This window comes from Rhinolophus sinicus, chromosome 5, assembly GCF_057876585.1.
Source record: "Rhinolophus sinicus isolate RSI-liver-muscle chromosome 5, RSI-T2T, whole genome shotgun sequence".
NCBI lineage: Eukaryota > Metazoa > Chordata > Mammalia > Chiroptera > Rhinolophidae > Rhinolophus > Rhinolophus sinicus.
Window position 1 is genome coordinate 42,912,584 of NC_142505.1, and position 15,833 is coordinate 42,928,416.

At 51.7% G+C, this 15,833-nt stretch overlaps 1 protein-coding gene across 12 annotated transcripts in view; it reads left to right on the forward strand.

Moving 5' to 3' along the window:
• ATP2B2 (ATPase plasma membrane Ca2+ transporting 2) overlaps positions 1-15,833 on the forward strand; it is a 360,315-nt gene that overhangs the window by 65,284 nt on the left and 279,198 nt on the right. For 10 of the 12 annotated variants that reach the window (XM_088798409.1, XM_019732636.3, XM_019732642.3 and 7 more), the window contains exon 2: positions 15,503-15,546. The exons of the other annotated variants lie outside the window; for them this stretch is intronic. The gene's annotated coding sequence lies outside the window, so the exon portion shown is untranslated. The remainder of the gene's footprint in view (positions 1-15,502; positions 15,547-15,833) is intronic. 12 annotated transcript variants of the gene reach the window in all.

A 15,833-nucleotide genomic window follows, 5' to 3' on the forward strand; every position in this document is an offset into this window, starting at 1 on the left:
TGCTGGGCCTCACTTTGCCAGGGCTGTCACCACAGCACAGGGCCAAGGGGATCTAGCCAGGACCTCAGTGTCCTAGCTTTCGCAGGGCCTAATCACCCAAGCCACCAGCAGGGCGCCTGGCAAGCTGGCCCATCCTCTTTAGATGTTGTGGGCGGGTGGAAGAGTGGGGCAGAGGCCCAGGAGAGGGGAAGGGACACATCTATGCCTGTCCCTATTGGGCAGGGCCGGAGTTCAAAGCCAGGGCCTCCTGACTGATTCCAGTTTCCCACAATCAACTTTGTCTCAGAGAATTTCATTAGAGATTTCTGAACCACCTGCCAAGTGGCAGGCCCTGGGCTAACCAGGGTGAGAGCAATGCAAGGTCCTTGTTCCACTGGGCTCGGCACAATGACAGCTACCGTGGACGGACGCTCCTGAAACCAGTAAACATTGGTGCTTAAAGGAGCCACAGAGGATATTGACCCAGCTCAGGGGTGGCAAACTCAAATGTCCCCAGTGCCAGGCTGATGCCATGCTGTGTGGAGGTGGGGTGGGCAGTGGGGACTGGTGGGGCATGTGGCCCCTCTAAGGGAGCAGTCACCCTCAGTACCATCCAGTAGTTCGCCTTGTGAGAGTGTGGCATCCAGGAGTCAGGTATTCCCATTTTTAAGAAAATCCAGAAATCTTTACTTTTATCTATAATTTTCCTAATTTTTAAAACTCTCCAGGACAACACCAAAAAGTCATCTGCAGGCCAGACTCAGCCCATGGCCACCGTCCATTGTTCATGAGGCACAGAAACGAAGAGGGTTTTCCTGAGGTCGTACAGCAACTCGCGGCCAATCCCGTCTCCTGGTCCGAGCAGGGGATCTCATGGCCCTGCCTCACACTCACTTCTAAGTCCATTCTCTCTTCTGGATATTTTAGCTTTGGGCGCAAACCACTTGGGGTGAGAATTACAGCCCCTAAAAACTTCTTCTATAAGACACAAATTTGGAAATTGACAGCAAGTCGTGTTAAATCTTCTGGCACCTTCTGAAGAGTGGCCTGCAGTTTTAACGCTAAAGCTGTTTGACATGGAGCCATTTCTAGTTCTTCTTTCTCAGCATGCAGGGGACCCTATGCCGCCCCTTTAGGGGAGCGTCTCATTCATGATGTAGGGAGCACCCAGTTCTCTTCTGAGCTGCCAGGCCCTGTGTGGTGCCAGCCTGCGGGTGGGAGTCGGGTCCACTCTGCATGGTCTGTCCCATTGTGTCCACAGCAGACGGTCGGCAAAGACAGACCTCCCAACGCCTGGACCGAAAGTTCCTATAGGTGGGAAAGCGGGATGTGTCACTTGGCTATTAACAGTAATTTTAATTACAACAAATCAACATGTAGTTCACTGAATTAAGAATGGAAAATTTGGGGTAACAACCAATTTGGCAAATGCTTTCCCCTTCTGATTTATGCCTCGGTTAATTTTTTTTTTAATTTTAACAAATATTTATGTAGCGTTTACTAAGTGGCAAACTCTGTGCTAAGCACTTTACAAATATTGACTCATTTAATCCTTGCACCCACGCTCTGAGGCAGATAATATTTTACAAATTTACGGATGGGGAAACTGAGACACAGAGAGAGTGATTAACTTGCTCCAGGATATGCAGCTGACAAGTGGCCGAGCTGGGCTGCAAAACCCAATCTATGTGGCTTAGGGGTTGTGCACATAACCGTTACTTGCTCCTCCGCTGCTTTGTTACTCTGAGACACATTTTCCAATTTGGAATTGATCGGCTCAGAGGAAGATGCCATTCTTTTTCAACCTGAGGAAGTAGTTAAAGGACTGTGCCATTGGGAGACAAAAGACCTGGGCTCAAATCCCCGCGCTGTCTCCTGCCTGGCTGTGTGACACAGGGCAAGGAATTCCCCCTCCCCTGAGCCTCGCTTTTCTCATCTCTAAACTGGGCTAGTAGCATCACCTGCTTCTCAGTTGGAGGGAAGTGGAGTCATCCATGGATGTGAAAGTGCTCTATAAAGTCTTAAATGCAGTCTTTGGGGCTTGGAGGAGTTAAACTGTCGGGGTCATAAAGCTGGTTTTCACTAGAAAGTGTCCCGCACTTAGAGGTCAGCCCCCATTGTCTGTGAGGATCCGAGACTCACAATGCAAGCAGCCCCTGCCCTGCCACGGCTGGTGGTTGTTCTGTCCCAGGGCTGCGGGCTGCTTCCCCGGCTTGTCCTATTGGCCCTGTGTGGACTCTGCTCCAGGACTTGAGGTGCTTGCAGTCAGTCAGCCACTAACAGGCTCAGCGCTCCCTCATAGCACAGCATTACACCCATGTGGGTCGGAAGAGGATTTCTACCCTGTGCTGCTCAGCAATATTTTGTTTAAATGAATTTATGCCATGGATTAATATAGTTTGTGAGCTGAACTGCTTACTTGGCAAGAAGGGGGAAGTGAACAGGATTTTGAGAAATCTGGTGTGAAGTCAGTTTTTAGAATGAGGGTGTGCGCGTGAAGCCTGGGGATATGGAACCGGGCTCGGTAGGAAGTGTGTCTGCTTTTCATCCCTGCTGGACTGTTTCCCAACTGTGGGACTCTCCACCTGCAGCCGAAGGACTCTATCTCCTGTGGAAAATAACAGCTCCTACCCCAGGCTGGTGGGGCAAGATGGTGCCCGTGGCAAGGCTGCGTGGCGCCTGGTATGTAGCATGCACTCCACACAGGAAGGGTCAGCCCGATGAGAGCAGGCTCTGCGCCCCCAGCACCCAAAGGGCACGTGGAGCATGCAAGGCCCTCAATGCAAATGTGTCCAGTCAACAAATGAATGGTAAATACAGTCGATTCTCGTTCTTCACAGATTCCATGTTACTTACTAAATTCACCTATTTGCTCATATTTGTTTGTGACCCCAAGATCCATAGGTAGGGTGCTTTCGCAGTCATTTGCAGAGATGCGCAGAGTAGTGAAAATTCTGAGTTACCCAAAGCACGTGTTCCCAGCGGAAGGTGGACAAGGGGTTGCTCTGCCTTCTCGTCTCAGCTTTCATATATACACAGGTGTGCTGTCTTTTGCATCTCTTGGTGCCAAGTTTTTCTCATTTTTGCCGTTTGTTTGTTTATTTGTTTGTTTGGTGATTTTGTTGTTTTCAGTGATCCCTAAGCACAGTGCTGCCTGGTGTTCCTCAGTCAGGAAGGCCGTGACGTGTCTTACGGAGAAAATAAGTGCGTTCAATGAACTCTGTTCAGATGGGCGTTACGGTGCTGTTGGCCATGAGTTCAATGGTAAGGAGTCAGCAGTAGATATTAAACAAGGTGTCTTTATACAGAAACACACATGAAACAAAGGGATGTATTGATCCATTGACGGAGGCGTTGTGCACAGAGGTGCACAGGAACCTAACCCCGGACGTCCCCTAGGAGCCGTGGTTCAGCATTCGCTACTTCAGTGATGGTGGAGATTTTGTAAAACAGAAGTACTGCTAATATTGAAAATCAATTGTATGGCCATACTTACGATTGTTATGGTTTTTATTCTTCAAAAGGGAATCAGGAAAGAGGTTGGCGTTTGGAGTTCTTCCATTTTGACAGTGGTTGTGAGGATCAAATATGATAAAAGCTGTGAAAGGTGGTTGTGAACTGTAAAGTCTGTGGGTAGGCATTGTAAATGGCCTCACTTTAAGTATTGCATGGACACCCCACTCTAGGGCAGTGGTCCTGCACTGAGGCCGCTGAGAAAGTCCTGCCTTGGTCCCTGGGGCTGAGACTGAGCTTTCAGACCATCAGAGACCACATTGAAAGGGGACACTTTGCTGCATATGAAGTCTTTGCCAGGCTTCGATGAGGGCTGTTCCTGTCTCCTGTCTGCTCCATGGCCACCATCCAGTCTGGGCCACCATTGTCTCAGGAGTGGACAGTCGCATGGCTGCCTCACTGCTCTCAGCCTCCCCACTGGGTTCTCTACATGCATCGCCACATCGCAGGGACTGGACCCCTCTCCTTTCCACTTTAATGGCTTCCCATTTTTCCCAGGAAAAACCCAAATCTCCGCCTGTGACCCATGAGTGCCTAGGAGGCTAGGCCCCCGCCTACATCTCCAGCTTCACTGCCACCACGCTGCCCCTCGCTCTCTGCTGCAGCCACACTGGCTTTTCTCAGGGCCTTGAATGCACTGCGCCCCTCCTGCCACAGGGCCTTTGCACTTGCTAACCCTCCCTGCCTGTCCTTCTGACCCACTCCCCCACCTCCGGCACCTTCACCTGCTCACAGCCTGCATGTCCTTCAGGACTCAGCTCAAGTCGCTGCCCTGATGACCCTGCCCAGGACACGGTAGGCCCATGACGCAGCCCCCACTCCACCACACTCCCCTTTACAGAACCTGACACTTCACATGTGTTTGAGTGACCATTTGGTGAATGACCATCTTCCCACCCACTCCCCAAGACTTTAAATTCCATGAGGTCAGACACTGGGGCTGCCTTAGCTCCCCACCGAGTCCTCAGAGGAGAGGAGAGGGCCTGGCACATTGTAGGTGCTCAGTGAACACTTAGTAGATGAGCAAACATCCACCCCATGCTGCCCGCTGGGGAAAACCGTCCTGGACAAGATCCAGCCTCCCCCTTGCAGTTCACACACTGGAAGGACAGTGAGCTACCATCTGCAGAGCCCAACCACATGCGACGATCTTCTCCTTCGATTCCCTCAACCATCCAATGAAGTGAAGAGTTAATATGTCCCCTGTATTGGGAGACAGTGAGGAGGAGGCTCAGAGAGACAAGGAGAGCTGGCCCAAGGTCCGAAAGCTCAGAAGGGGCAAGAGTAAGATGTGCACCCAGGCCTGCGTGGCCCAGGAGCCTGTGCTCCGAGCCTCTCCCTCTGGCGCTGCGCTGACCTTGCCACCTTTGGTTTGCCCACACCCTGCACATGACAGTTTTGTATGTGAAGGGACTGGGGACCCGACCTCACGTCTCCAGCCATTCTGATGTTTTCTCCTGTTTACGCTGGTTCCAAAAGGAGAACCAGACAGAGCCCAGGCTGATTCTGTTCTTGGGGGCAACTTGACTGTCTGCCTTCAGCACAGCACATTGCAGAAGCCAAGCTCAACGGGCAGATTCAGTGGTTGCTGTCAGCATTGAGGAGGCTTGAGAAGGCTTTGGCCCCTGGACGGCCTTGGGGGAGCCTTGGGATACTGAGACGGTGGGATTCATTTGACTTACTGCCTTATTATACACGTGGGGATACTGAGGCCAGGGAAGGGGGAGAATTTACCCAAGGTCAGAGAGTGAGTTAAAAAGCAAAATGAGAAGCTGAGGCTCTGGTCTCCCTGGGCAGTATCGCTCGCGTTTGCCTCGAGGTCTCACTGGCAAAATGGGAACAGGCAAAAGTTCTTTGTCTCTACCAGTCTATTGTGCTTTCTGAAATTTCACCATTAGTTTTTATGTCTTAGAGTAACTTCTGCTAGTTCTCTAACAGAATGATAATACGAGGTGTGATCAAAACATACGGTGAATGTTTAAAAAAAAATTATTACAGTAAAAGACACACTGCCATTAATCCCCCTCAAAATCCTCCCCCTCGCTTGAACACACTTATCCCATTGTTCTTGCCACTTTCTGAAGCAGTTCTGGAAGTCCTCTTTCATGAGTGTCTTTAGTTGCACTGTCGTGGCTGCGTCCATGTCCTGAATCATTTTGACTTTGGGGAAGAGCCAGAAGCTGCACGGTACCAGATCCAGTGAATAAGGTGGATGAGGACACACCCTAATGTTTTTATTTGGCAAAAATTGCCATACACCGGAAGCGACGTGTGACAGAGAGCGTTGTCATGATGAAGGATGATTTACAGCACACTTTAAAACACACCTTCTCTCAACCGTAGCTCACACCCGACTGACTGCACCAAGCAAGTTGCAACTTGTTACACACTGTTCCTCAGGTTCAACCTGCTGCCTCACGTGAAGATCCTGCCTTTCCATTGGATGGCACTCGGCAGCATTCACTGTATTTTTCAATCACACCTCATACCCTTAGATGGGTGAAGTTGGGAGAGAGACCCTAAGTCATCCACCAAACAAAATATTCATTCGTGTCTCTTCTCTCTCCACCTATATCTCCATCTATCCACTTATCTATCTCTCCAACCATCTCTCTACCCATCTATCCATCCATCCTTTTACCAGATTCTCACTGAACACCAATTCTTCGACTGGTTCCGTGGGATAAAAAGATGAATAAGGCCCAGTTCTGACCTCTGCAGAGCCCCTAATACTCTGGAGGCAGTAAATGTGCGAGGCCACATTTCTGCTGCTCTGTGAGGAGCACACTAAGGGAGACATTCACAGCTGGGCTTCTCAAGCAGAAAGAGTTTAGAGACACCGACCCTGAGTTCTGCATCCCAGCTCTTCCTATTAATTGGCCGTGTGTATACCTCCGGACTCAGTGTACCCATCTGTGATGTGGGCAGGTCAGACTAGATGAGTTTTTCTCAGACCCCAGTGATTCATACACCTCTCTCCACACCTATAGATGAGATCACCTGCTCTAAAAAGTACTTCATGTCTTTATTCAAATGAGCTCACTTTTTTTAGCAAACTAAATTTTAGAATGAAACGTTATTGCTACCATAAGTGGGAAAATATGTTAACAGTTGTCATAAATAGAAAGTAACTGTAAAAATAAATTTTAAAAAAAAGAAGGCAAACTGCAGGTTTTAAATTCTAGGTACACACTGCTTCCCACCAGGGGAGGCCTGCTCTCCTTGGTTAGGAGAGAACTTAGCAGATGCTGGAGAGGTGGCAAAGGTAACCTACGACTCTCCCCTTGGAGTGCTTTCCCTGCAGTGTGCCTCAATGTCAGGGGGTGACTGTTGGGGTGGGGTCACCCCTAAAGGGTCCCCGAGTATGGATGCCACTCCTGCTCCAGAAGTGGAAACATTGCCCTGGAGGAAGCTTCAGGTCAGATGCTGTCCTGGCCACCAGCTCTGAACCCTCTGGATGTGCCCGGGGCCTGGCCCCTCTGGAGAGCTCACACCTCCCCCGCCAGCCTCCCAGAAGGGTCAGGAAGCCATGAGCCGGATTCTGTAACTCAACCCCGGTGGTATCTGCTACAAATCCTTACTGAGGGAAACCAATATGGAAATCTGAAGCCAGACCATCCAGGAGGTTAGCAGGTGCAGCCCATCACTCAGAGAGGGCACTGACCCTTTCTAATCTTACCTTCATCCACAAAACTCCTCTATCCTGTCTGCATCACCCATCATTCTTGACTTGAGGTCCCCAAAACCCATGACAGTATAGGGTCCCCATGGTGTAGCCTTTCTGAATTTCCCTGTGGCGTATCAGGCATGATTGGAAAAAGAATGTTTCTTAGCTATGCCAATGCCCGAAGTGCCTCACGAGCTCTTCACACCCCTGGAAGGCAGGTGGTCTGGTGGATGGAGCCAAGAGACCCAGGTTTGGGTTACTCTGTGCTCTGTCAGCTCCCTGGACTCTGGTTTTCTGGGGGCTGCTCAGCCTGCTGCAGAAACACTGACATCAAGGGTATTATTTACTTGAAAAAATGTTCCATTTTGGATTCAGATTTCAGAAGGATATTTGAAATACTAAAGCTGCTGCCAGCTCTGTGAGGACACAGAAAAGCCCACTTTCTCATTTGGCCTTGGCTCCAGCCAGAGCCCAGGGGGGGAAGGGTTGTCTTTGCAGCCCCCAACCCCCACTCCTAGATCTGAACAGCCAAGCCAGAAAAGCCCAGAGGGGGACAAGGTTAAAAACACAGCGCTGAGCTTTGCCTTAGAAAGTGGGTTTCCTCTGTAGGTAATAGTTACACTCTCTCATGCAGTTCTTGCAATCCATTCACTCACTCACTCACTCACTCACTCACCCACCCCAGCATGCTGACGTTTGACTGACAAGCATGGTCACGAGAGCCCTGTAGGTTATTTATAGCTGGTGTCCCTCTTGGTACATGCCAAGGCCACACTACTTGTCAAATATTGTAAATCTCACTCTTATATTCAAAAATATTTATTGAAAAATAATATTTGAGAATAAAATTTAAGAAGCAAAAAAAATATTTATTGAGCACACACTGTGTGTTTCAGGCACTGAGCTTGTCAAGCCCTGGGACACACCAATGTCCAGACACGGTCCCTCCATCCAATGCTTATGGTCCACTGCAGACCGAGACACACCCACAACTGCAGTGCAGGGATGGTTGTGATGGAGATCCAGATAGGGAGGCTACCGTGGGAGCTAGAGGCCAGAAATGAAGCAGGGACATTTTTGAAAAGTTACCCAGAAGGTGAAATTCCACACCCTAGACTTTTATTACATCCCCTTATTGACAGAGTAGGAAGGTACCTGAGACTAGCTTTCCCAAAGTGGGTTCTGAGGAATGCCAGTCTTGTGGTGTGTTAATAGACATTGCTCCAGAAAAGGTTCCAAGGTCAAGGTAGTTTGGGAAATGCTGGGTCAAGCAAAACTCAGTCAGAGTCTATGTTGCAGGACTTATCAGAGCCTTGATGTATTCATTGCTTTGTGAAACCTGCAAGGGTGGTGGGGGCTCCAGCATGAATCATGGTGCCACGTTTTAAGGAGTCTCTCAAAAGATTAGTGCTCACTCCCGGAGACTTTAATCTAGTCCAACTCTTTTGTTCACAGATAAGGAAATGGAGGCCCAGAGAGGGGTTGGCACTTGCCCAATATCTTACAGGGAGCAGGGAGCCAAGCTCGGGCTAAAATTCAGGGCTTCTTTCCTGCAAGCAGGTTTGTTAGGGTGTGTGGTTTGGGCTTTGCGTGCTAGTGGCACATGAGAAGAGGGGGACCCATGTGGGCTGAAGCAATCCTCGGAAGATTCCTGGAGGCAGTAGGATGTGAGCTAGAAAGTCTGGGCCCCTGGGGAGCCAATGACTCATGGCTTTATTGACTAAACAGCAGTTATCACTGAAAATCAGATACACACTCATTGATGCCCAATTTGCCTGGAGAGGACTTCAGGCTCAGGAAATCTTCCCACCAGGGGAGATTAGTCTGAACTCACAGGAGATGCAAGCAGCAGGAGGTGTATTTTCCAGGTCCTCTCTTCCAGGAAGGCTTCCCTGACTGCTGTCCCCAAGTCAAAATAATCCTTCCCTCGAATTCTAACCCCAGGTGTTTTGTAATGTCATTTTACGCTTCTCCATTCTTCCTTCTGAGTTTTGTTTTAGCCAGCATGAGAGCCCCACTCATTTATAAATGATCTGAGAGCAGAGCTGGTGGTTTATTCTTCCTTGTTATGGTTAATGTTTCTCAGGAACTCACTGTGTGCCAGGCACAGCACTCAGTTTTCCCTGGATCCTCTCATTTTACCTTCACCACTGCCCTCCACAGTAGCTGTTTCTGTCCCCATTTTATGGAGGAGAAAACTGAGGCTTGGGAGGTTGAAGTGACTTGCTTGAGAACATGGGCCAGTAAATGGTGCAGAGGCTCGAGCCTTCATTTCTCTTTAAATGGCTGGCTTGTGAAATTGAACAAAACTGAGTGGTGGGTAATCCCTCTGGTATCCTGCTTTCCTGGAGTGGCGACCTGAAGCCTGGTCTCTCCTGTCTCTCCAAGGCTGGGGCTGGGACCCCTGCCCAGAGCCCATGTTCCAAGCTCAGCCCTGTCTCAGCTTGTTGACTGTAAGAGGATCCAGGGTGTGAGGTGTGGCCACCTGCAATTTAGAAGGGCAAGAATGAAGAGTACAGCTGGCATGGCCCCCGGGTCCCCAGACCCACTGCCCCTGTGCCCGGACTTGCCCCAGTCCTTTACTCACCCTCATTTCACTCCAGAACTTTCCATGCTGGGGGTCTGGCAGTCTTCCCACCAATTACTGCCCATCCTAGCCCTTCACTTTTATTTATGGGCAGAAAAACTGGGACCCAGACTTCACAGCTGTTGTCAGTGTGAATGAAATTTTAACAGTGGTGACACCCAAGCAGCACCGGGCCTACAGTTCTTGGTTCGGGCCAGGGGCCGGGGTCTCCTTTCTTCCGTAATTAAAAATGCACCAGGGAAGACAGATTGCTCATCAATCTTTCATCCCGACAGTCCCTGCTGGGGAAGGAAAGGACACTGGCCTGGCTGCCCACAGCCTAGGACCTTGCTACCATGTGCATGAGTTCAGGGCCTTGGGAGGGGAGCAGGCCGCTTGAATGTCACAGGGTGTCACTCTGCGTGTGACAGGTGACCAGCTCTGAGCTTTCTGCCTCATGTGACCTGAGACGTCAGGGAGAGGCCCACAGAGGGTCTGTGTGGAGCAGAACAGTCAGGAGGCCTCTGAATAACCACATGGCCAGTCTTATCCAATTAAAACTAGGAGAGAGACAGATTTAAAGTGGCTAAGAGACTAGATCTTAAAGGTTCTCACCATAAAAAGAAATGGTAATTATGTGCCGTGGTAGAGGTGTTGGCTAACACTAGGTTGGTAAAAGTTTTGCAACACATAAGTGTATCAGAGGAAGATGTTGTACACCTTAACCTCATACAATGTTATATGGCAGTTATAGCTCAATAAAAGTGGAAAAAATATGTATATCCTCCATGTTTTAGCCAAGTGGAAAAAGTTAATAGAAACTCTTCAGTAGGGTAATATGTTTGAGGACCTCGGCACAGGGCCAGCCTGGAGAAAGCACCCCCGTGGGCGATGCTAGTTGTTATTATTGCCGTCGATGTTGTTGCCTCTGCTGCAGAGCTCACCCACTGCACTGGTCTAAGGCGTATGAGGTATCTTCTCGGAGACTGACCTTGCTCATCAGTAACACGGGAAGCATACCAGTACCAGCCTCGCAGAGGTGGGGTGAGCAGTGAATGAACTGGGATCCTTTGATGGCGTAAAATTGAGCTGGGCCCTCACATGTCCTGAGCTAGGAGGAAGGGACAGCCTGGCAGATGAACGAGACACTGGCTCAGCCACTTCCTGGCTCTGTGGCCTGGGAAAGCCCCACTCGTCTCCTGGCCTCAGTTTCCCTGTACAAAGCAGATGCCAGAGCAGGTGATCGCCTGGGTCACTTCCAACTCTGGGTTCCATGAAATGCTGCACGTTGCCTCTTGTCAGGCTAGTGTTTTTCCCAGAAGAGATTTGGGGAAGGGAGTGCTCAGCTGGCCACTTCGTGTGTCCCGTGACTGCTGTGTCAGGCTCGTGCCTATGGGCTCTCTGCAGCTCTGCCCCTGGATCTCTGGGAACTCGGGGCTGGGCCATCTTTCCAGGAAGGGGACGGCCCACCTCCATAGTGGGAGGAATGTGAAGAGTGTCCAGTGGAAGAGAATAAATAGGTGGAGGCGGGGAGGGGAGCTCAGGGGCGGGAGTGGGCCCTGGAGGAAGGTGCAGAGAACGCAGGTTCAGCCAGGTAGGAAGCAGGACAGAGGCTCAGGAAGGGTCCGTGCCAACTAATAGTCGCTGGGCTGGAGCTGAACTCCTGACACTTGGGAGGACCTGGTTGGCACCGCCGTGGGGCCTGAGGGCCTGTGGCCTGTGTGTGTGTGTGGGGGGGGGGGGTCAGGACTACGGTGCTAGGCATCTGTCATTTGTCTCTTGAGACCCTGTGGGGGCAGAGCCCCAGAAAGTAGTTTCCAGGCTCTCAGCCTCACATAGAAAGGTGTTGGCTCAGGTAGTAAATGGCCAACTGTGATTGCATGGCCATCAGCTGTGGCTAGTTGGCCGTCAGCTGTAACCAGTGAGCCATTGGCCACTAATATAACTGCTGTGGCTACGCTAGCAAAAAAATGGGGGCTAGCAAGGAGATGGTGGCTGAGCTAGCAAATGTGGATGGCGGTTTGCGGACAGTGTGGATCCAGCCTCCAGTGAGAGTATAGTGCCGCCAGAGAGAATATAGTGGCATGACTCCCCTACCTATGGCTCCGTGGGTGTTCCTTTTTGGCCTCACCATATCCTGCGTTCTTATGTGGGGAGCGGGAGCAGAGACCTCGCAGGCCACCCTGCATGACACCCCGCACGACAAATGGCGCAGCGAGCAGGGTATGGTGCCGGCCAAAGCTCTCCGAAGGACGGTGGAGCAGTTTGTGTGTATGAACACTCAGTCTGAGGAAGACCAGGAGCAGCAGCTGCTGGAGAGCTGGACCCCCATGGAGGGGTGGGAGGACGTGGACGGTTCTCCCACCAGCACAGGAAAAGCCATGCAGCTGCTGGAGAGATGGAGCCCCGTGGAGAGGTGGAAAGATGTGGACGGTTCCCCAACCAGCACAGGCCAGAGAAAGCAAAGGTCGTTGTGGCCCTGTGGACTGGGAAGTTCCTGCTCAGGCAGCCCGGATGCGGGACTTGTCCCAGGAGGAAAGGCTTGCTGAGTCCTCTGTGGGAGATAAGGGTGAGGTCAAGGTCGTCCTTCACCCCAGGACAGCCCTGGAGAAATGACTATGTACTATGGGGAATTGCCTTCCATCCCTAATTTAATGGACAGCTTGACTGTTTGGGAACTTACCACCATGTAGTGGAACTGGGGGATATTTGCTTTTGTGTCTTGACTGGCCGCCATTGAGAATATTTAAGCACCTTGATTGTGAGTCGCTGTTGTTCCAGCAGGGTACCCCGAGAGGCCCAGAGAGAGCGGGAGAGTGGCAGTGCCCTGAGAGCCCTGGCTGTGTCCAGGAAGTGTGGCTGTGCCCACAGAGAGTGGCAGTGCCCTGAGAGCCCTGGCTGAGTCCAGGAAGTGTGGCTGTGCCCACAGAGAGTGGCAGTGCCCTGAGAGCCCTGGCTGAGTCCAGGAAGTCTGGCTGTGCCCTGAAGATACCCTGGCTGTGCCCAGGAAGTCGGGCTGTTCCCAGAGAGAGTGGCAGTGCCCTGAGAGCCCTGGCTGAGTCCAGGAAGTCTGGCTGTGCCCTGAAGATACCCTGGCTGTGCCCAGGAAGTCGGGCTGTTCCCAGAGAGTGTGGCAGTGCCCTGAGAAATCCTAGCTGTGCCCGGGGAAACTAGTGGTACCCTAAGAAGTCCAGGAAGTCTGGCTGTGCCTAGAAGTACTGGTGGTGCCCTGAGAAACCCTGGCTGTGCCCGGGAAAACTAGTGGTACCCTAAGAAGTCCAGGAAGTCTGGCTGTGCCCAGAAGTACTGGTGGTGCCCTGAGAAACCCTGGCTGTGCCCGGGAAAACTAGTGGTACCCTAAGAAGTCCAGGAAGTCTGGCTGTGCCTAGAAGTACTGGTGGTGCCCTGAGAAACCCTGACTGTGCCCAGAGAGCCTGGCTGTGTCCAGGATATTGCATTCACCCCCAGGCTCCTCGCACAGGTCCCCTCGCGGAAGACGCTTGTCGCGTAGATTGTGAAGCGAGAGCCTGTAGGGGTGGAGTGTGGGGACAGAGCCCCAGAGAGTAGTTTCCAGGCTCTCGGCCTCACATAGAAAGGTGTTGGCTCAGGTAGTAAATGGCCAACTGTGATTGCATGGCCATCAGCTGTGGCTAGTTGGCCGTCAGCTGTAACCAGTGAGCCATTGGCCACTAATATAACTGCTGTGGCTTCGCTAGCAGAGGAGAAGGAGGAAGAGAGGAGAATGGGGGCTAGCAAGAAGATGGCGGCTGGGCTGGCAAGTGTGGATGGCGGTTTGCGGACAGTGTGGATCCAGCCTCCAGTGAGAGTATAGTGCCGCCAGAGAGAATATAGTGGTATGACTCCCCTACCTATGGCTCCGTGGGTGTTCCTTTTTGGCCTCACCATATCCTGCGTTCTTGTATGGGGAGCGGGACCAGAGACCCTGCATGACACCCTGCATGACAGACCCACTCTCTGCCCTCTTCACCCTGACCTGTGCCCTGGGATGGTGACCTGTACACACCAATGCCCGCTTCCCCCTCTGGCTTCAGCCTCTGGGGAGCTCTGGCAGGATACAAGATGGGCTGGGGGTGGAGAGGTTAGGGTATTCAGTCTCCCAGCTCTCGCTCTCCCTCAGGCATGCCTTCACCACAGGTGACCACTCCTGCCAGGGTCTTCTCCATGCAGCCCTCTCTGTGCCTGGGTCTGGGAACCGTTTCCTCCTCCCATCCCCTTCCGTACTGTTGTGGCTACTCGCTCGCTCGTGGGTCATGAAAGAATTCACGAGGCAGGTAGAAATATAAAAGGAAGATGGGCAGTTTGCTGCAAACTACTGTGTCAGTCTTTGTTTGGTCTCAAGTTCTATATTTTCTAACCAGGATGTAAATCGCTTTGGCCTGTAGTAGAATTTTCTATTGTGTTTGGCTGGTTATCCTAACCTTTGCATATGTTATGTAGATTTAAGTGGGAGCCAGGAGTGGATCCTGTACAGATGCAAAACCTCTCCCAAGTCCCAGGGCCAGCATTGGGCCCGAAGTAACCAGAAACATGGAAACTGGTCTGCAGAGTAAACGTACAGCAAGCAGAATCATTAAGTCCTGGCGTGTGGGGACAGAGCCAGGAGTGCAGTTTCCAGGCTCTCGCCCTCACGTGGAAAGGTGCTCACTTGGGTAGTAAATGGCCATCAACTGTGATTGGACGGCCACCAGCTGTAACCAGTGAGCCATTGGCCACTAATATAACTGCTGTGGCTACGCTAGTAGCAAATGGGGGCTAGCAAGAGGACGGTGGCTGAGCTAGCAAGCGGCGGAGTGTGGATTGCAGATTGCAGAGAAGCGGATTGCTAGCAAGTGAGATTGTTTGGCAGAGACAGGTGGGTGGCGGGTTGCGGATAGTGTCGTTCCCGCCTCCTGTGTCTCCAACCCAGCTGCCAGCAAGAATATAGTGGTGTGACTCCCCTATCTATGGCTCCATGGGTGTTCCTTTTTGGCTTCACCATGTCCTGAGTTCTTATGTGGGGAGCGGGACCAGAGACCCTGTGTGAGTCCCTGCACGACATGGTGGAAATGAAGTAGAGAAAGAAAAGCTTTCAAAAAGTCCCCAGCTAAATTACACTTGTTCAATCAAATTATACCAGAGATCCAAATCTCAAAATAGAAGATTTAGTGCCACCATTACAATCCCCTGTCTTAACGCACAGTAGGGATAGTAGCAAAAGGATCCCCACTTCTGCTCCCCTCCTGCCCACACCTTTGCAGACGTCCTTTATTAAACCCTCAGGCCCCTGATTCAGCCCCAGCCACAGCGCAGGGATACTGGAAAGCAAAGCTGGAGAAGGGGCAGCAAGGCCTCCCGACTTCTCCATGTGTGTCTGAGCGGGAGAAGGGAAAGGAGGAGTGGGAACCCGGGCAGTCCCGAGAGGGGAGCACTCCCTGGCCGACAGCAGAGAGGGGCTACACATTTGAGCTCCCAGGGGGGCCAGACAGGTTGGGATGTAGGGGAGCATGTGCCGGCCTAGAGGGGCGGCCCGCGGGGCTCTAGCCCATCGGTGTCCTGCTGGCACGTGGCCCAGAGGGGCAGCTCCGCCCCCAGAGGAGTCAGAAAGCGAGACTTTTGCGTGAAATTCCTCAGTTTCTAAATACTGGTATCAGTTCAAATATTAAGTTTTAAACAAATATTAAATTTGAAACAGCCAGCTCCAGACCCCTGGCTACCAGTTTGTGACCTAGAAAATACAAGCCCCTCTGATGGGCCTTTCTGATCTCCTTTGCTCGTAGGTTTCCCACACGTGGAGCCAGACTGAGAGCAGCCCAGGAGACAGGTGAGTGTGAGAGCAAGACCCTTGGTTCACCTGGGGGGACGCAGCATCCCAACCACGCCTGTACGCACACATCAGGCATGTTAGTGGCCCCAGTTTGGAAACACTGGTTTGCAAACCGTCTGTCTGTATGGTCAGTCACCCCCGCTGTCCCCACCCATCCTGCCAAGACCACCCCAGCCTCCCTACCCCCTTCCCAACACTGGCTCTCTCAGCAGCCTCTCCCAAAGCCTGTAGATTGGGGGTAGCAAGGGGGGAAGAAGTCAGCCCCAAGCAGATGTGAAGCTACT